The sequence below is a fragment of the Schistocerca gregaria genome, chromosome 1 (genome assembly GCF_023897955.1).
Source record: "Schistocerca gregaria isolate iqSchGreg1 chromosome 1, iqSchGreg1.2, whole genome shotgun sequence".
Classification (NCBI taxonomy): Eukaryota; Metazoa; Arthropoda; class Insecta; order Orthoptera; family Acrididae; genus Schistocerca; species Schistocerca gregaria.
Window position 1 is genome coordinate 982,638,450 of NC_064920.1, and position 21,538 is coordinate 982,659,987.

General features: G+C 43.5%; 1 protein-coding gene across 11 annotated transcripts in view; it reads left to right on the forward strand.

Annotated features, from left to right (window-relative positions):
• LOC126277750 (parathyroid hormone/parathyroid hormone-related peptide receptor-like) overlaps window positions 1–21,538 on the forward strand; it is a 721,000-nt gene that overhangs the window by 619,796 nt on the left and 79,666 nt on the right. For 8 of the 11 annotated variants that reach the window (XM_049977388.1, XM_049977389.1, XM_049977395.1 and 5 more), the window contains one exon: window positions 13,185–13,241. The exons of the other annotated variants lie outside the window; for them this stretch is intronic. The gene's annotated coding sequence lies outside the window, so the exon portion shown is untranslated. The remainder of the gene's footprint in view (window positions 1–13,184; window positions 13,242–21,538) is intronic. 11 annotated transcript variants of the gene reach the window in all.

Genomic DNA, 21,538 nt, shown 5'->3' on the forward strand with positions numbered 1-21,538 from the left:
GATCCGGAGATCTTGCTGGCCAGCGTAGTTGACTTACACCTTCTAGAGCACGTTGGGTGGCACGGGATACATGCGGACGTGCATTGTCCTGTTGGAACAGCAAGTTCCCTTGCCCGTCTAGGAATGGTAGAACGATGGGTTCGATGACGGTTTGGATGTACCGTGCACTATTCAGTGTCCCCTCGACGATCACCAGAGGTGTACAGCCAGTGTAGAAGATCGCTCCCCACACCATGATCCCGGGTGTTGACCCTGCGTGCCTCGGTCGTATGCAGTCCTGATTGTGCCGCTCACCTGCACGGCGCCAAACACGCATACGACCATCATTGGCAACAAGGCAGAAGCGACTCTCATCGCTGAAGACGACACGTCTCCATTCGTCCCTCCATTCACGCCTGTCGCGACACCACTGGAGGCGGGCTGCACGATGTTGGGGCGTGAGCGGAAGACGGCCGAACCGTGTGCGGGACCGTAGCCCAGCTTCATGGAGACGGTTGCTGGGAAGTGGCGGTGCGGTCCCCTACGGCAGTGCGTAGGATCCTACGGTCTTGGCGTGCATCCGTGCGTCGCTGCGGTCCGGTCCCACGTCGACGGGCACGTGCACCTTCCGCCGACCACTGGCGACAACATCGATGTACTGTGGAGACCTCACGTCCCACGTGTTGAGCAATTCGGTGGTACGTCCACCCGGCCTCCCGCATGCCCACTATACGCCCTCGCTCATAGTCCGTCAACTGCACATACGGTTCACTTCTACGCTGTCGCGGCATGCTACCAGTGTTAAAGACTGCGATGGAGCTCTGTATGCCACGGCAAACTGGCTGACACTGACGGCGGCGGTGCACAAATGCTGCGCAGCTAGCGCCATTAGACGGCCAACACCGCGGTTCCTGGTGTGTGTGTCCGCTGTGCCGTGCGTGTGATCGTTGCTTGTACAGCCCTTTCGCAGTGTCCGGAGCAAGTATGGTGGGTCTGACACACCGGTGTCAATGTGTTCTTTTTTCCATTTCCAGGAGTGTATATCTCTCTCAGTAGGAACTACTGAGTAAACTGTTATAACAAAAACGATGAGTCAACCTAAATCAAAAGTATTGTAGCTACATCTCAAATCCTTTCCTCTAAGCTTGTGTATTTTCTACCCAAAGTAAAATTTCAAAATGCGCCATTCGTTTCCTCAAAGCAGTCTTTGAAGATCAACATGTTATGAAAGCGCGAAAAAGAATTAACAGTACAGTACAGCGTCTGTTGCTGTAACCGCTGAGTATAGTTACTTATAAAAAATGGTAAAAAGCTCTGTAATTACGTAAACTAATTTTCTATACACTGTGTTGACCAGTATATAACAGCTTATAGCTATCCTGGCTTGGATTGCGTAAGTTACTCAAAAATAATTTTTATAGCGCCAAATAGTCACGAAATGTTGAAGCAATTCCTGTTCATTATGTGGAGTTTTTGTTAGATCTAATTATGATACTCCTGACAGTGTTGACACTCTTGGAATGTGAGGTAGATACCTATAGTACATTCCTTGTGCTATTCATCGCTGTTCTTTCAGAAGATGCGTTATCTGATGTGAATGCATAGGGCACAGTATTTATGGCGCCTACTGTCACAACATAAGGTACGAGGGAGTGCGTGGTAGATGTTCCCTATAAATTCATCCTGTTCCCGCCGGAATGAGTACCTCATTAGAACGTCTGTAGAGCAAGTATTCATTACGGTGCCCACTTGCCCACTGCAGTTTTCACCGACAAGATCATTAGGCCACCAGCAGGTGATGTACGTGTTACTTGCTGTGGATCCTGATTAACACCAATGGACGAAGGGCTCCGAAACAGTTTCCATATTGTCTTTGACCAGGACAGCACATGCTGTACCGTAAGATGAAGAGACCATCTATTCATAAATCAATGCAAATGCTGTTGCGAAAAAAATTTGGATGTAGTTCCAGATTTCTAGAAATCATTGAAGCACTCTCCTCGTGCATCTACGGATTTTTTCTAACTACTTTCAAAAGTGTTCAATATGTGCCACGCGGGGTAGCCGTGCGGTTTAAGGCGTCTTGTCACGGTGCTCGCAGCTCCTCCCGTCGCAGGTTCGTGTCCTACCTCCGGCATGTGTGTGTGTGTGTGTGTGTGTGTGTGTGTGTGTGTGTGTGTGTGTGTGTTGTACTTAGCGTAAGTTAGTATGTAAGCTTAGGGACCGATGACCTTAGCAGTTTCGTCCAATAAGTTTTTAACACAAATTTCCATTTTTTTTTCAAAATGCCTTAGACAAATATGTTCCGAGCAAGGTCTTCAGGGATGGGAGAATCCTGCCGTGCTTTCGCAGCCGTGTTGGAAAACTGCTTCCTAATCAAAAAGAGCTTCGTCACAGATTGTAGAGAATTCAAAAACTTTTTGACCAAAAAAAAAAAATCCTGAACCAAGAGAAAATGAGCGTAAGTAGGGCAATGAAAGGAGCTTTCAATGACATCGAAAGAAAAATTTTGTCAACGGAGCTGACTAAAATCCCCAAAGAGGTTTGGGTTTTACTTAAAATCAGTATATATTTAGAAATCATCTGTTCAATCAGGCAGCGACCGTACTGACACCGAAACGAAAAATAAGAGAGAGAAGGCCGAAACACTGGATTCGACCTTCTGAAATTACCTCCCTGCGGAAGAGAGTAATAAGGCCTTCCTTTCAATCATCGTACGAATGTCGAAACGGCAGACATTGAGATAACCGATAGCGAAACAGAAAAGCGGCTATAAGGAACGTTGAGGGCATTGCTGGTGCGTATATGCAACTAGCGCGACTGTGATGCTCTTGTATAAGCACCAATATATAGGCAACTGAATAGTATGACATTCGTGCCTTTCCGACGTGAGTGCGGCGAATGCGAAATCGTGAACTATGGTGATGTTACTACCAAAGGCGTCCACACAGGACCATCGTGTCGTTATTCTATTCTTGGTTGGCCGCAGAGAAACACTGGTAGCTATCCTTTCGAGAATGAAGAATGTGTCTCTCGAAAACCACTGTTGTGGAATGATCGCGATTCGGCACAAGATTCTGGTTGACCTGGTAGTTACACAGAATTGGGAGACACTCGAACACCCGCCCGATAATCCTTATTTCTTCACATGTGACTATCACCCTTTCGGACCCTTAGAACAGTCATTGAAGGGTCGACGATTCCTGTTGGACGATGATGTAAAGCAGGCAGTTATGGATTTGTTCATGCAGCAAACAAGGTGTTTTACCAAAAGCAGATCTTCAAAAAATGTTTCAAATGGATCTAACCACTATGGGACTTAACATCTGAGGTCATCAGTCCCCTAGACGTAGAGCTACTTAAACCTAACTAACCTAAGAACAGCACACACATCCATGCTCGAGGCAGGATTCGAAACTGGGACCGTAGCAGCAGCGCGGTTCCGCACTGAGACGCCTAGAAGCGCTCGGCCACAGCGGCCGGCCAGTAGATCTTCAACCTTTTGATTCGGTGGGATGATTGTCTTAGTGTTCGCGGCCATTTTGCCGTCAGGCATACCGATTCTGGAGGTTTTGATTGCCTCTTATACAATCACTTAGTAGTGCAAAGGCATAAGAACCAGATGATAAGCCTGTAAGATTCTATACAGATTATGCGAAAGAACTTCCTTCTCTTGTAGCAGCAGTCTGTCGTAGTTCGCTGGAGCAACGAAGGATACCTAGCGACTGGAAAAAAGGGAAGATCATTCCCTCTTCTAAGAAGTGTCGTAGGACAGATACACATAATTACGGGTCTATATCGTTGGCGTCTATCTGTCGTAGAATTGTGATACTTCTTTTATGTTCAAGAATTACGACGGTTTTAGGGAACGAAAGTCTTCTCTATAAAAATCAACATGGTTTCGCAAACACAGATCTTATGTAAATCAGCACGTTTTGGTCCTCCATGAGGTCCATAAGCCTGTAGACAACAGAGCTCAAGTTGATGCATTGTACCTTGGCTTTAGGAAGGCATTCGACACCCGTCCAGCACTGCAGTTTAGTGAAAAAAATACTTACCGAGAATGGAACCGGATTTGGGACGGGATTTGGGACTGGATTCAAGACTTCCTTGCAGACGGAACTCATAGAAACGAAATCGAATGGTTTAAAGGTGATTTGTGGAACACCTTATGGATGTGTGATAAAACCATGTTAATATTTCGGTACAAAGCGTCGAAAGCTCTTTAATATTGTGCGCAGGTGACGGTGTTGTTTATAAGGTAGTAGAGATCCTAAAGACAGTATCTACTTGCAGAATGTCCTATAGAGGATTGCTGAATGGTGCAGGCTTTGGCAGTTGACCACGAACGTAAATACATGTAACATATTTCTTGCATTTGGGAAAAGAAATACGCTACTGCACAACTACACTAGTGATGACAAATTGCTGCAAAAAGGATCCATCGTAAAATTTCCAGGAGTAACTATCCAGAGAGAAGTTAAGTGGAATGACCGCATAAAATCCTAATAGCAGAAGCACATCCCAGACTGAGATTCACAGGAAAATTATGCAGGAAATGTATTTCTTCTACGAAAGAAATTGTTTACAAGGCGCTTGACCGTCCGATTCTTGAGCATTGTTCTTCAATCTGGGACTCTTACCAGGTAGGACTGGCAGAAGAGATAAAGAAGATCCAACGAAGAGCCGCGCGTTTCGTCACGGGATTGTCTGAGTGGCACGAGAGTGTTACGGAGATGCTCAGCAAACTCCATTGCAGACGTTACAAGAGAGGCGTTGTGCGTCACTGTGAGGTGTACTATTGACATTTCCAGAGATGACTTTCTGGGAGGAATCGGACATCATGTAACTTAAAGTTTTTGTTTATACATCCTTCTGACTGTTACGTAATAAAATGGAATGCCTGCAGTTGTCCTTGCTGTGCTATTGGGCCGGCCTTAGTGGCCGAGCCATTCTAGGCGCTTCAGTCTCGAAGGTTAGTTACGTTTAAGTAGTTCTAAGTTCTAGGGGACTGATGACCTCAGATGTTAAGTCCCACAGTTCTCAGAGCCATTTGAACCATATTTTGCTGTGTTATTTATTATATAGCTGCCACTTTCGGTGGTTCATTACGCCACCTTCAGGCCTTAACTGACACTCAGGTGGTGAACTCCCACCGTATTCGCGATGCCATCAGTGGCCAATATCTATGAAGTGGTTTTCGTACGTTTTAACAGCGACGTTGTGTCTGCAACTGTCAACCACCGGCTACCAACTGACTACACAGTTGGTAGGTGATGGTTCCAAACGCAACATCGCTGTTACAGTCTACGGAAATAAGTTTACAGATGTTGGCTACTGATGGCATCATGTATCCGATGGGAGTTCACCCGCTCAGCGTCTGTTTAAGGCCTGAAGGTGGCGTACAGAATCACCGAAACTGGCAGCTGTACAATAAATAAGGTCGAAAAGACTGCTGGAGGTGTTCCAGTTTATTACACATATTACTTCCTCCAACATACACCTCGCGAAATGACCAGGTCGAGAAAATTCGAGAAACTAGAGCTAATGCAGAGGCTTACCGACAGTAATTCTTCCCATGCGGCATCTGCCACTGGAACTGTCAACGAGAGATCTGTTAGTGGTAACGGAGGTACCCTTCGCCGCACACCGTCATGTGGCTTGCGGAGTACTGATACAGATGTAGGCGTAGATACCCGTGAAGAGTTCGACTGCAGTCTCGGTAAATGCCGCCGTTACAGCGGCTGGGATAGCATTAGTGCCACCAAAACGGTGTCTTCTGAGGGCGGTCTGTCCTGCAGGTAAAAACTCCTTGTTGACCACAGCCTTGGTGTCCGAAAAGAAAACTACCGTTTTTTTCACTTTTGACTCATTCTAGCATTATGTGGAGGACAACGTCGTATGCTATTCGATATTTCGTAGCTTTACTCTCTGGACGTATCCAGATGTCCATGTGTCGTCCCCGGTAACTACTTTGTCTAAAAAGTCAGGCTCAGTTTCAACACTTCCCTCAAACGCATATGCGATTTTTCCTGAGTGGTCTTATGCTCTTCCATCAACGCTTTCGGGGCCAGCTTGGCGTTCCGTTTTCGTATGCTGAGACGGTCATAATAGTGTGCGTATTGGCTATTTGAACGTTCTTCGTCCACGGAATGACCCTGACACTGTACGGTAGTGAGATGACCTCTTACGCACACGCGTCACATATTTTTCAATGTTATTCGTTGATGGGCGTTCAAAACGGGGACTGTCGGTCACCTCACCCCGACCATCCTCAAACACCTTCAGAACCCTAGTTCGATTGATTCTTAATATTGCTCGTTAGACTGGGACGTTTCACCAGATTGGCTTAACATAGGGAATGCAGAAGATGGAAAGAGAGAAGCGCGTCCCATCATGTCTTTGTGTACCAAGGGCTGTAGTATCACACAGATGCTCGTGAAACTACAGTGGCACATATTACAAGAAATCCATTGTACGTCACGGAGCGGTTTAGCGTTAAAATTTCAAGAATATACGTCTCAGGTAGGGTTGGATAACGTATTTCTTCCATCTACATACCCCTCGCAAATGTAATCAGAGTAGATCATTTACGGAGATAAACGCTGTCTGGCAAACACTATGAACAGTAACATCGTTTTCATCAAGCAGTTACTTTATAACAGTACTTCATTAAGAATTACCAGCTTGTTTCCAGCTTTCCTCGTTTTCAAACTCACAGCTGATGAGGATACGAATCCTTGTAAGCTGTAATTAATGTTTTATGATGTATGCAAACCTATAATGCACTTAGGAATGAGAAAGAACTAAACTATGAGGGGACTTCAAAACTTAGTTACTCGACATTACAGCACTCTAAGTCTATTTCATTGAATGCTCACTATACTTCAAAGTAACGCAGATACATGATACTATTTTTCAACGTAGTCACCAAGTTTCTGTAAACAACAGGCGGAACATGTTACCAATCGTTCAGTTCCACGACAATACAAATCCGCTCCTTGGTCACTGCGACTTAACTCTCCTTGGATTAACGTACGACTCTGTTCGTTACAAACTTGTCTGTAATGAAGATCGAGCGGTGCACTCTCTGCTTTACCCCCTGATCTTGTAGTACCAGTCAGTTCACTATACTAGTAACAGTGCAGTCAAACAGTTGAGGGCAGACACGTAATGCGAAATAATGATTAGTAAACAACATAAAAGTTAAGGAAAATCACAGTAGAAACGTTGCACTTCACTCTCAATCTCTGATTTACGTAACTGATTTATTCGGCAAGAAATACCATGCTGGTCAAAAATTAGTACAACCATCCAGAGGTTTCCAGTTGACTCGAGATTAATTTTTGCTACATTGCGTATGGAGAACATGAAATAATTACATTTTCAGATCAACAACGCAAGACGTTGGGTATCGACCCATTATGAAACTCCCTTAATACTATGTGGTTTAGCCTCCTCGGGAGGCACCCAGTCGATACTACAAATGGCGAATACTGTCTTGGGACACGTTATGCCACGCCTGCTCGACCTGTTCACGCAACACTTTTCGTCCCCTTATATCCAACGTACGCTCCGTTGGAGAACGTGCTGGCCAGGGATGTTGCTGCACCTCTTGTAGAGCACAGTGAGTATCACGTACAGTGTGTGAGCGAGCATTATCCTGTTGGAACAACACATCACCTACCTGTAGCAAGAACCGCAAAAGAATGGATTTAACAACATTCTGGGCGCTGATTAGCGTCCCCTCCAGAAACACCAAAGATGAACGAGAGTTTCAGTTTATCGCATCCCGCACCATAATGCCTGGGGTACAGTAAGTGGGCATTAGACAGATGTACTCTCAACGCTCAACAGGTCTACGTCGAAAGCTAAAATAACCATCGCTTCTCTGCAAGCAGAATCTGCTTTCATCTCTGAAAACCAACAGATGCTCTGACGGCACTAGTTGAGCCGTGCACGTTGATGCTGTGGCGTGAGTGGAAGACAAGCTAGAGGTGTGCATACCTGTAGTCCCACCGTTGATAATTAGTACGCAACAGTTCGTGCTGACACATCTGGGCTCAAAAACCCTCTTATGTGTGGTAACTGTACGATCTGCCATTGCTGTCCTTACAGTTCAACTACTCTGGCAGACGTCTCTGCTGTGAGAATGTCCAAAGCCTCGTCTTCGGGTATGAGAATGTTCACGTGACACCAGCATCGCTGCACACCTGACGCAGCAGGTCCAATTTTTGTACCATTTCTCCTTAAAGACTATCCCGTCACTCTTAAGACCACAACCTGGCCCCTTTCAGACTCGCCCAGTTGCCTGTAGGAAGCATGAGTGCTTCTCCAAGCCATGGTCGCCTTCTTTCTTTACACTTTTGCTGCACAATAAAGTTTTAGTTGTTGAGTATGCCCTGTTGATGGGTAGGCACAGATGGCGCCTGGTAGCTATGCCACTACGCTATCTGTTGGCGGTCGACGTTGGAACCATTATCAATGCATGTACTATGCCGCAGGTGGCATATGTCGTCATCAGGTAAAAATCGACGTCGTTTTATCACGTGAACTATTTTTTCGAGGAAAAAATCCCCTAGCAAGAATGTCCCATTTGCAACTTAACTAGCAGCACACGAGTAATAATGGCTTCCACTTAATATATTCAAATTACTAAGCGTGTTCATACAAAAGTTCTCGTACTTCCACTATCAGATACGTAAACTAAAGTCCATATACACTGGGACGGCAGAAGTTATGGAATAACCTTTTGCCCGGCATAGTGCTGCAACTCGATGTAACATGGACTGAACAAGTGACTGGAAGTGCCCTGCTGCTTCCATGGTTGCCCGTAATTAAGAAAGTTTGGCCAGTGCAGGATTTTGTGTACGAATTGACCATTCGATTATCTAATATATAAGAAACTATCAGCCTCGATTGCGTTAATGAAACAAACCTTTACCTAGGTCTCAGCCCAAATAATTGAGCCTTCTTCATAAGATGTACCTAAATCTATTATTTGAATAAGAGGGAATGGTCTAGAAATAAAATAAAATGCGGTGCATTTTTGAAACTGGTAAGTACGACTATTCACGTTGTTTTAGTTTTACTTCTAGACCATGCCCTCTTAGGCAAATTATAGATTTAGTTACATCGTCTGAAGAAGGCTCAATTATTTGGGCTGAAACCTAGGTAAATGTTGGTTTCATTACCGCAATCGAGGCTGATAGTTTCTCATATATCAGATTATCACGATTGCTGACTGGGCTGCAATGTTTAAAGTACAAAAACATTCGAGTGTCTCCCATAAACTTTCATTGGGATTCACGTTGGGCGATCTGGGTGTCCGAATCGTTCTCTCGAACAGCCCACAATGTTCTTCAAACCAATTGCGAACGATTGCAGCCCAATGACGTGGCACATTCTCATCCAACAAAATTACATCTATGTTTGGGAACATCAAGTCAATTAATGGCTGCAAGTAGTCTCCAGAGTAGCCGAATATAAGCATTGAGAGACAATGACCGTTTATTTGGACCAGAGGACCCAATCCACAGCATAATGGAGCCACCTCCAGTTTGCACAATGTTGGGGACAACTTATTTCCATGGCTTCGTGGGATCTGCGCCGCTCTCGAGCCCTACCATCAGATCTTACCGACTGAAATTGGGACTCATCTGACCAGCCCACGATATACCAGTTGTCTAGGGTCCAACGCAGAAGAGGCGCTGCTATCGATGTCGTGCTATTAGCAATGGCACTCACATCGGTCGTCTGTTTGCCACAGCCATTAATGCGAAATTTCGAGGTTCTTTCCTAACGGATAGATTCGTCGCACATCCCACATTGATTTCTGTGGCCATTTAACCTATGCTGCTTGTCTGTTAACACCGACAACTCTACACCTACGCCACCGCTGTTGGTAGTTCCATGTCGGCAATCGCGTAGTCCGCGGTGAGAGGTAATGCCTAAAATTTGGTTTTGTCTGGCACTACTTCACACTCTGGATCTCGAAATACTGAATTCCCTAACGATTCCCCTTGCGTCAAGCCCCATTCCACGTTCAATGTTTGTTAATTCCCGCCGCGTGGCAATAATCACTTTGGGAACCTTTTTACACGAATCTCCTGAGTACAAACGACAGTCCCGCCGATAGACTGCCCTTTTACACCTTGTGTACATTATACTACCACCAACTGGGTATCTATATCCCATGAATTCTGTCACCTCAGTCTATAATGAAACGCAGTCTCAAGATCTGACAGTCGAAGTCACAGTCGCAGGGCTCTATTGAGAATCTATCAGTCGGCTGCAATCTCTATCACGAAGAAATCTCCTGTGGTCGTAACCGAACATAGACTCTCACACAAAAAAACCAGAATCACCCTCTCCCTCCGATAGCCGTAACATAACTCCCCTTCCAGTTTAGCAGCTCTCAAGAGGACATCTCCGATCACCCCGACCGCGGACGTAACTAAACTGTAGCTAGTGAGATCTCAAGTACCTCCCTACCACATAATGCGTTTCTTGCAACACTCTGACAGATCATGCACATTTGAAATGGAATGAAAATGAACTGGAAATGTAAATGTAAGTACAACTGGACCACCATTCCTGCACTAATAATTCTACAATTAATTCCATATGTTACATTGAACATTATATGATACCGTGTTTACTGACACTAATCATTTTTCTTTTGAACATAGATGTACGATTTACATAGGCAAGGATACGCCTTTATCGCACTATCAGTCAAATACTCTCGACAAGGTTAATATATTAATATGATATACTAAACAACGTACTGCTACATTTGTAGTTGCGTGTATGGATTACCTACTGATATGACACACTTAATGCAGACAGGTATCGTCATAGCATATTTAATAATGTAATTTGCGTTGTTATTCGTGCTAGTGGCTGTTGCGAAATGCTGTTATCCGACGTTATGTCTACCTTGTAAGACAGATTTGTTATTTACAGTGTGTAAATATTTGCGGCGTAAAGTGTAATTATGCTTGTAGTTAAAAAATCGTTCAAATGGCTCTAAGCACTATGGCACTTGACATCTGAGGTCATCAGTCCCCTAATCTTAGAACTACTTAAACCTAACTAACCTAAGGACGTCACGCACATCCACGCCCGCGGCAGGATTCGAACCTGCGACCGTAGCAGCAGCTCAGTTCCGGCCTGTAGCGCCTAGAACCGCTCTGTCACAGCGGCCGGCCCTTGTAGTTACATATGATGCTTGTTTACATAGGACTGCATTTTTTGGACTTGCAAAGACCGTTCATCTTACTGCATCAATATACTATGTCTCATTTTAAATTATGAAAGTCTCCGTAGTTCCAAGTAACACTTCGCTTCGACCATGTGCAGCTGTTAGCTGCGCTCTCGCCTTTTACCTATGAGTGCCTACTACTTTAAGACCAGACGCTCATTTCCACAAATCCCTCCTTTGTCCGTAGGCGCTAATCATGTTTAACTCCTGAGCACAACGTGCAGTTTTCTATAGCAATTCCGTGTTGGACGTTCTTCAACAGCTTTAGGTAATGATTATATCCCCGCCGCTCTGGCCTTTTGACAATACTCTTTATGCACTGAATCTATTCGCGGTTCTGGGCATTACCGCAGCAGTGAATCATTACCTGTTTTCTCCAGTTTCAACTTATACTTACATGGCTCCAAGTAACTCCCAACAGTAGCCTGAGGCTTCTTTCCCAGGCGTGCCACTTTACAGCATGGAGTCTTCTCGAGAACTGCTGTGTTAACGTCATCAGTTTTGGAAAATCTCCTTTCTCCTTGGATGTTCATTGAGCTTGCCACAAAGCTGGAGATCACTTGGTGCAAAGTCTGGACCTTCCAGTCAGCAACATCCACGTCTGTGAAGCGTTTGCAAATCACTGGCACCATTCCACTACGGCTCGACGGGGCCGACGGTTCAAATACGCATTCTGCCATACGGATTCACGTCTCCCGTGATTTCGCCAAATCGCTCCAGGCAAGTAGCAGGGTGGTTACTTCGAAAGGGCACGGGAAGTTTCCTTGCTCTTCTTTGAAACTTCCCGACATTCTGCTCCGTCTCTAATGAATCGATATAGACGCGACGTTAACACTAATCTTCCTTCTTTACAGCACTGCATTTGGTCCGTGTAACGCCAGAACTTCATGCTAAATCTGTGTGCAATTCATACGAAAAGTCCACAAGAATCGTACTGTACAGCGTACTCAACTCGAGTACGAATCCGTTCGCTTCACCATTTTTTATCACTCACCGTGATGCAACTATTTATTCGTACCACAGCAGAACTTTCTGTGCAGGATACCCACAACACGTAGATTACTTTCTTCTGACAATGCAGATACATGCTGCACGAATGGTGTATGAGATTTTGACAATGCGCCACTCTTGTACCCCAATGGCCTTAGCGTCTGACGACATGTGAAGTCTCTATGTAGCTAGCAAACCTTGATAAAGTAGTGTTTTAAAATAAATCCTGACAGAAACGACATAATTCTTCAGAACTATGCAGAGATAATGGGTAGTCATTCATCCTGTGGACTGCTCGCGAACTGAACAATAAAAGGATGAAACCGTAAGGGTGTCTTTGCAGATTTTAGTTGTAATAGACGTCGGCTGGAATAAGTATGTGTGCAACTTTCGCAGTTGAGTAAAAACAGCTGTGACATCTGAAATTTTCAGAGAAAGGAGGAAGGGCAGTATCGGTCCTAAATTTTTAATCCGCTTACTGCAGACTGATTTGGGCTACTGTGTAGCTATCTTCAGTGCAATTATTTCCAAGTCGTGATGAGTCATAGTAAATAAAATAGCACATAGTACTGCATTGACATTACAGATAATAGTTAAACTCGTAAGTGCATAACAAGTTAAACTGTTATATATAATGTAATTTTGTATAATGTGCGATTTTATTTATGTTGGGTCATCATGACGTGGATACAACTGCAGCAAAGAAAGCTACACAGTAGCTAAAATAGATCGGGAATAAATTGATTAAAAATTTACGAGCCATGTTACCTTCCACCTATATTGGATGTCGTTAAATCGGTCATGGAGCACACTGTTCTCAGTGGAAACAAAAACGATTTCAATTTTTTCTGCTTGAAGCCATAAATCATAATAAATTCATCACTTTCATCAAATGTGAAATCTTGCGAATGGACGTACTGTAACATTTCGATAACTTTTTCTGTTGCAGATGAAAATTCATGCAGCCAGCTACCACCAAAGCTTCCTCAATTTGTAAATCCAACGAGTGAGTATGGCGCTGCATGAAAATGTTTGTAACTAAACGTGAAACTATCGTGCTTTTCTTCTTTGCGGATTCTGTAAGATATACGAACGGCTATGTTGCAGACTCTAGAATACTGCAACAGGGAGAATACGTTCCGATAATTTTCAGAAACTGTTCTACTACGTTTAAATGGAGATTTTTATGTTGCTTCGAAATTTCTTTAACAACAGCACGTGATATAGAATTATGCATACTGTTGAGCTGAAGAACGTTGAGTAAACACTCTTGATCTCAGTTGAAACATACTTAATAAGCCGCAGAATTTCCATAAAGATAATAAAGAATCGAGCGAAATATCACTGTAAATGACGGCTACCGAATTTTTACGAAGCAGCGTCTCATTGGCGCACACACAGCCTGTGTGTTATAGTGTACTACATGCACCAGCAATCTGATTTGTTTGACTAGCAAGATAATCTGTGAATGTGGATAAAAGAAGGGGTGTTTAAGCTATAAGAATTCAGATCCGCTGTTATTCAAACAACGACTCCTTTTAAGGTCCAAACATATTTCCTCACATTCGCACCATCATCAACAAGTTCTTTCATTCAGGCTTTATTCCTGACAGTCTTAGCTTCTGCCGGACGTTCTGGTCATGGTAATATAATTGTCCACGGCTATTTTCTTGCCCACTTCTGAACAGCCATCTGTTTCAGAATGTATGAGTACAAGCTTTGACTGAAGCATACTGGTACGTTGACGCTTGCAAATTAACATAAACTGGATGCCTGTGTTGCTGGTATATGGTTGGTCACCAGAGCACCTTTAACAAGCCATTTTATATTGTAAAGAAGCTTCTATAGAAACTAACATTCTAAAGAATAAGACCTACATAAAGGTACCAACAGTAAATGGCACCCATCTGTCGGAAACATGCTTTGGTAGTAAAAAGAACAATCGTTGCATTATTGTAGTATCTGAATTAATACAATATAATCTAGAACCACAACTGTTGCTGGAGCTTTTAGGTCCAAATGACGGGGAACCATTGTATCTTATCGAAGCCGCACAGGAATAATTGCAAGATATTAAGCACAAAGCTGATGCGATTGGCCTTTCGTAACAAAAATATTTACTCTGAAACTTGCTTTTTAACAACTATTTTATAACTTTTATGCCATTTGTTCGAAAATATCACATAAAGATGTTAAGCATGTCAGCTGAATACAGTTTTATGAGATTTATAAATGTGGCAATCTTGAAACCTCTTCGGCAGCTAACGCAAGACAACTCTCGTAGAATAACAAGCTGAGGATAGAACGCAAGGAGTGAGTCATGGTATATTTTTCAGGACAAGATTGGAGCAGTGCCCTCGTAACAATGTCCTGCGTTACAGACGGAGCGCAGTCGTGAGAAATGCTGCGTAAATTTTAACATTAAAACCAGATGTCATCCTCTCATTACTCTGATCGCGGGAAGGCTATGTGAATAGGAAAATAGAGTATTTGGTTGGAAGGACTATGAGTGAACTGGAAGATTTTAAAACATTTGTCATCAATACCTCGGCGACTCTCTGGATGAACGCTACAGATATTTTTGTCGTATTTGTCCAGTACAAAATGTCATCCCTGTTGTCAAGCAAGTTGAGACAGTGGTTGAAACAATTAGTGTACTACAGAAAGTAAGTTAAAGTCACCCAGTTTTCACCGTTACCTTAAGAAAATTCAGGTCACTATTATAGACGGCTGTAAAATTTTTTGTCAATTAATTATTTACAGGTAAATCCCAGCAAAATATCCATGAATTTTTCTTGTATTTTATCATATTATCCTAGCTAAGAGACTAACGTAAAACTTCGTTGTGTACATGTAAATGACTGCAAGCTTGGATTACGTTAAGGCATTTTCCGACTGGAATATTCACTAGTGATTTAAAGATTCCAGTGTTCGATTATAAGCAATGGAGGTTACACGAAGCAGCTTAATTGATCTATGAGGTAACAATTAATTTTAATTAGATATAGGTAGAGAGGGGAAGGGGAGAAATCGGATAATGGTTGAATTCGCATCAACCCTCGCATATATGTGCATGCTTCTATTACCGTTCAGCTTCGACTGTCTGTGATAACACTGTTAGATATTATAAATCCATTTACAATCGTACTATTTCGGTCACCCACTCCTCGAAGGTTATACATGTGCATGTCTCTGTCACCTTCCAACTGCGACTGTCTATGATCAGATTCCACACGTGCATTGAAAATATCTGGCTTGGAGGAAGAGAGAGAGAGAGAGAGAGAGAGAGAGAGAGAGAGAGAGAGAGAGAGAGAGAGAGAGAGATTTCGTGATTGATAATTTTTTTTCGAAATTATTTATTAAGTGGAAAAGTCACAATGTTTTAACTAAAGCTGACCGTTTCGCCTGGTGCCCGTCCATCTACGAATTTCTGTATAATCTTATCTGTTTACTGCTGACACAGGTAAGCCATGTAAAAACTCAGTGTGTCACTGCTGGCCTAACGAAAAATACTCTGCGCCACGCATCGTTGGACAGCTTGTGGAGTACAAATGTAATTGTACACATCATATTAGTATTGTACCAGATACCCGAAGGAAAATACATGAAGACAAAAGTACGACGTGCCACTAAGGAGTTACTGTCATGGGACGGAAATTGATAGATGTGACGTCTACGTACAGACAAATAAATGATTTAAATTTCCGAGAAATTGACTGAGTGATTCAAGAGAGAGCTTCACAAACCGAGCAGGTTAGTAACGCAGTGGCTCACCTGTGGCCCTTATCCAAGCAGTTATTCGCCTTGTCATTGATCGATACAGTTGTTGGATATCCTCTTGAGGGATATCGTGCCAAATTCTGTCCAATTGGCACTTTAGATCGTCAAAACCCCGTGGTAGTCGGAACCCAGTGCCTATAAAGCTCCAAATGTTCTCTCTTGGGGAGAGATCTGGGAACCTCGCTGGCAACCATGAAGACAAGCAGTAGAAATCATCGCAAGGTGCAAAGGGCTTTTACTTACTAAAATCCAGGGCGGCAACAAAACATGGCGTACAAAGTCTTGATGCACCGCTGTGCTGTAAGGCTACCGCGGTTGATAAACAAATGACGTCTACTATGCAATTAAATGGTACCCAGAAAATCAATCCTGGTTGTCGAGCCATATGGCGAGTGAAAGCCATGTTGGTATCCACCACTGTCCGTGATTTCGTTAGAATCGTCTTCTCTGGTCATCTGGGTTCAGTTGGAATCGGGTCTTATCAAAGAAGACAATTCTGCTCCAGTCAATGATATTCGCAGCCCCGGAGACGCCCCAGACAGCGGTGGGGTACCAACCTAACGGTCACCCGCCATACGCCTGGGTGCTATTCAATTTTATAGATGGATCTCCCGTGGTCTAGGGGTAGCGTCTTTGATTCATAATCAAAACGTCTTCGGTCCCACGTTCGATCCTCGCCACTGCCTAAATTTTGCTTAATAATCAGCATTGGCGGCCGAAGACTTCCGGCATAAGAAGTCAGCCTCATTCTGCCAACGGCCTTGTCAAAGAGGGCGGAGGAGCGGATAGAGGTTCAGGGCTAGGGGTGGGAAATTGCCCCTAAAGGCGGAAGAATCATCAATGATCAACGACATGAGGATGCAGAAGGCAATGGAAACCACTGCATTAAAGACACGTAACGTGTATCCAGAGGACATGTGGCCTGTAGTTGAAGAAGTGTCATGATCATCTCTCCATTGGCAAAACATTCCGGAATAGCCCCCATTCGGATCTCCGGAAGGGGACTGTCAAGGGTGAGGTTACCATGAGAAAAAGATTGAATGATCAACGAAAGGATAATGTTCTACTAGTCGGGGCGTGGAATGTCAGAAGCTTGAACGTAGTAGGGAAACTAGAAAATCTGAAAAGGGAAATGCAAAGGCTCTATCTAGATATAGTAGGGGTCAGTGAAGTGAAGTGGAAGGAAGACAAGGATTTCTGGTCAGATAAGTATCGGGTAGTATCAACAGCAGCAGAAAATGGTATAACAGGTGTAGGATTCGTTATGAATAGGAAGGTAGGACAGAGGGTATGTTACTGTGAACAGTTCAGTGACCGGGTTGTTCTAATCAGAATCGACAGCAGACCAACACCGACAACGATAGTTCAGGTATACATGACGACGTCGCAAGCTGAAGATGAAAGTGTATGAGGATATGGAAAGGGTAATGCAGTATGTAAAGGGGGACGAAAATCTAATAGTCATGGGCGACTGGAATGCAGTTGTAGGGGAAGGAGTAGAAGAAAAGGTTACAGGAGAATATGGGCTTGGGACAAGGAATGAAAGAGGAGAAAGACTAATTGAGTTCTGTAACAAGTTTCAGCTAGTAATAGCGAATACCCTGTTCAAGAATCAAAAGCGAAGGAGGTATACTTGGAAAAGGCAGGGAAACACGGGAAGATTTCAATTAGATAACATCATGGTCAGACAGATATTCCGAAATCAGATACTGGATTGTGAGGCGTACCCAGGAGCAGATATAGACTCAGATCACAATATAGTAGTGATGAAGAGTAGGCTGAAGTTCAAGACATTAGTCAGGAAGAATCAATACGCAAAGAAGTGGGATACAGAAGTTCTAAGGAATGACGAGATACGTTTGAAGTTCTCTAACGCTATAGATACAGCAATAAGGAATAGCGCAGTAGGCAACACAGTTGAAGAGGAATGGACATCACTAAAAAGGGCCATCACAGAAGTTGGGAAGGAAAACATAGGTACAAAGTAGGTAGCTGCGAAGAAACCATCGGTAACAGAAGAAATACTTCAGTTGATTGATGAAAGGAGGAAGTACAAACATGTTCCGGTAAAATCAGGAATACAGAAATACAAGTCGCTGAGGAATGAAATAAATAGGAAGTGCAGGGAAGCTAAGACGAAATGGCTGCAGGAAAAATGTGAAGACATCGAAAAAGATATGATTGTCGGAAGGACAGACTCACCATACAGGAAAGTCAAAACAACCTTTGGTGACATTAAAGGCAACGGTGGTAGCATTAAGAGTGCAAAGGGAATTTCACTGTTAAATGCAGAGGAGAGAGCAAATAGATGGAAAGAATACATTGAAAGCCTCTATAAGGGTGAAGATTTGTCTGATGTGATAGAAGAAAAAACAGGAGTCGATTTAGAAGAGATTGGGGATCCAGTATTAGAATCGGAATTTAAAAGATTTTTGGAGGACTTACGGTCAAATAAGGCAGAAGGGATAGATAACATTCCATCGGAATTTCTAAAATCATTAGGGGAAGTGCCAACAAAACTATTCACGTTGGTGTGTAGAATATATGAGTCTGGCGACATACCATCTGACTTTCGGAAAAGCATCATCCACACAATTCCGAAGACGGCAAGAGCTGACAAGTGCGAGAATTATCGCACAATCAGCTTAACAGCTCATGCATCGAAGCTGCTTACAAGAATAATATACAGAAGAATGGAAAAGAAAATTGAGAATGCGCTAAGTGACGATAACTTTGGCTTTACGAAAAGTAAAGGGATGAGAGAGGCAATTCTGACGTTACGGCTAATAATGGAAGCAAGGCTAAAGAAAAATCAAGACAAGTTCATAGGATTTGTCGACCTGGAAAAAGCGTTAGACAGTATAAAATGGTGAAAGCTGTTCGAGATTCTGAAAAAAGTATTGGTAAGCTATAGGAGAGACGGGTCATATACAATATGTACAACAACCAAGAGGGAATAATAAGAGTGGACCATCAAGAACGAAGTGCTCGTATTAAGAAGAGTGTAAGACAAGGCTGTAGCCTTTCGCCCCTACTCTTCAATCTGTACATCGAGGAAGCAATGATGGAAATAAAAGAAAGGTTCAGGAGTGGAATTAAAATAGAAGGTGAATGGATATCAGTGATACGATTCGCTGATGACATTGCTATCCTGAGTGAAAGTGAAGAAGAATTAAATGATCTGCTGAACGGAATGAACAGTCTAATGAGTACACAGTATGGTTTGAGAGTAAACCGGAGAGAGACCAAGGTAATGAGAAGTAGTTGAAATGAGAACAGCGAGAAACTTAACATCAGGATTGATGGTCACGAAGTCAATGAAGTTAAGGAATTCTGCTATGTAGGCAGTAAAATAACCAATTACGGAAGGAGCAAGGAGGACATCAAAAGCAGACTCGCTATGGTAAAAAAGGCATTTCTGGCCAAGAGAAGTCTACTAGTATCAAATACCGGCCTTAATTTGAAGAAGAAATTTCTGAGGATGAACGTCTGGAGTACAGCATTGTATGGTAGTGAAACATGGACTGTGGTAAAACCGGAACAGAAGAGAAATGAAGCATTTGAGATGTGGTGCTATAGACGAATGTTGAAAATTAGGTGGACTGATAAGATAAGGAATGAGGAGGTTCTACGCAGAATCGGAGAGGAAAGGAATATGTGGAAAACACTGATAAGGAGAAGGGACAGGATGATAGGACATCTGCTAAGACATGAGGGAATGACTTCCATGGTACTAGAGGGAGCTGTAGAGGGCAAAAACTGTAGAGGAAGACAGAGATTGGAATACGTCAATTTTCTGAGGACGTATGTTGCAAGTGCTACTCTGAGGTGAGATGAAGAGGTTAGCACAGGTAAGGAATTAGTGGCGGGCCGCATCAAACCAGTCAGTAGACTGATGACAAAAAAAAAAAAAAAAAACCTTTGGTTGTCATCCGCGTCAACCTTACATCTCTGTGGTACGTTGACGATATTCTATGACACGTATTGTTGCCCTTCATCGCAAGTCATCCTGGGCTTACATTTCAGCAAGATAATGCCCTCTCGCACAGGGCAACAATTTCTACTGCTTGTCTTCGTACTTGCTAAGCCCTACCTTGTCCATTATGTTTGCCGGCGATTGGCAACATTTGGACTATCATAGTCGGGGCTCTCCAAACAGATCGGGATTTTGATAATCTAAGTCACCAGTTGTACGGCATTTGGCACAACATCCCTTAGGAGAATATCCAACAACTGTGTCAATCAACGCCAAGCCGAATAACTGCGTGCATAATAATCACAGATGGGCGAAAGTGTTATTGACTTGCTCAATTTGTGAAATATCACTCTCTTGAATAAATAATCGAATTTCTCTTGAAACTGTAATCGTTTGGCTGTACATGTACAATACTGAATTCTGTCCCATTCTGATAGTTGTTTTTTGATGTGCCATTTAACATTTTTTATCTATAGCGTATATGTCAAAGTGAAGTCTTCCGTTGGGTGTGGGCATCAACACCGCTATGGGCTCTCCCAGATTTCTCATTTTCGCTTCGCATTTATTTCCCAAATACTCAAGCACTGTACTTATCAGAGTTACGTGCCATAACATGTATAACACTTTACACAGATGTTCATCTGAGGCTGTCATTCAGAAGAGCATACACCAAGCCTTACAGTTGGTGAATATCCTACACTACTGGCCATTAAAATTGCTACACCACGAAGATGACATACGTGAAATTTAACCGACAGGAAGAAGATGCTGTGATATGCAAATGATTAGCTTTTCAGAGCATTCACACTAGATTGGCGCAGATGGAGACACCTACAACGTGCTGATATGAGGAACGTTTCCAACCGATTTCTCATTCACAAACAGCAGTTCACCGGCGTTGATTGGTGAAACGTTGTTGTTATGCCTCACGTAAGGACGAGAAGAGCGTACCATCACGTTTCTGACTTTGATAAAGGTCGGATTGTAGCCTAGCACGATTGCAGTTTAATATATCGTGACGTTGCTGCTCGCGATGGTCGAGGTCCAATGGCTGTTAGCAGAATATGAAATCGGTGGGTCCAGGAGGGTAATACGGAACGCCGTGCTGGATCCCAACGGCCTCGTATCACTATCAGTTGAGATGATTGGCATCTTATCCGTATGGCTGTAATGGATCGTGCAACCACGTCTCGATCCCTGAGTCAACACATGGGAACGTTTGCCAGACAACAATCGTCTGCACGATCAGTTCGACGACGTTTGCAGCAGCATGGGCTGTCAGCTCGGAGACCATGGCTGCGGTTACCCTTGACGCTGCATCACAGACAGCGATGGTGCACTCAACGACGAACCTGGGCGCATGAATGCCAAAACGTAATTCTTTCGGATAAATCCAGGTTCTGGTTACAGCATCATGATGGTCGCATCCGTGTTTGGCGACATCGCGGTGAATGCATATTGGAAGCGTGTATTTGTTATCGCCATATTGGCGTATCACCAAGCGTGATGGAACGGGGTGCCATTGGTTACACGTCTCGGTCGCCTCT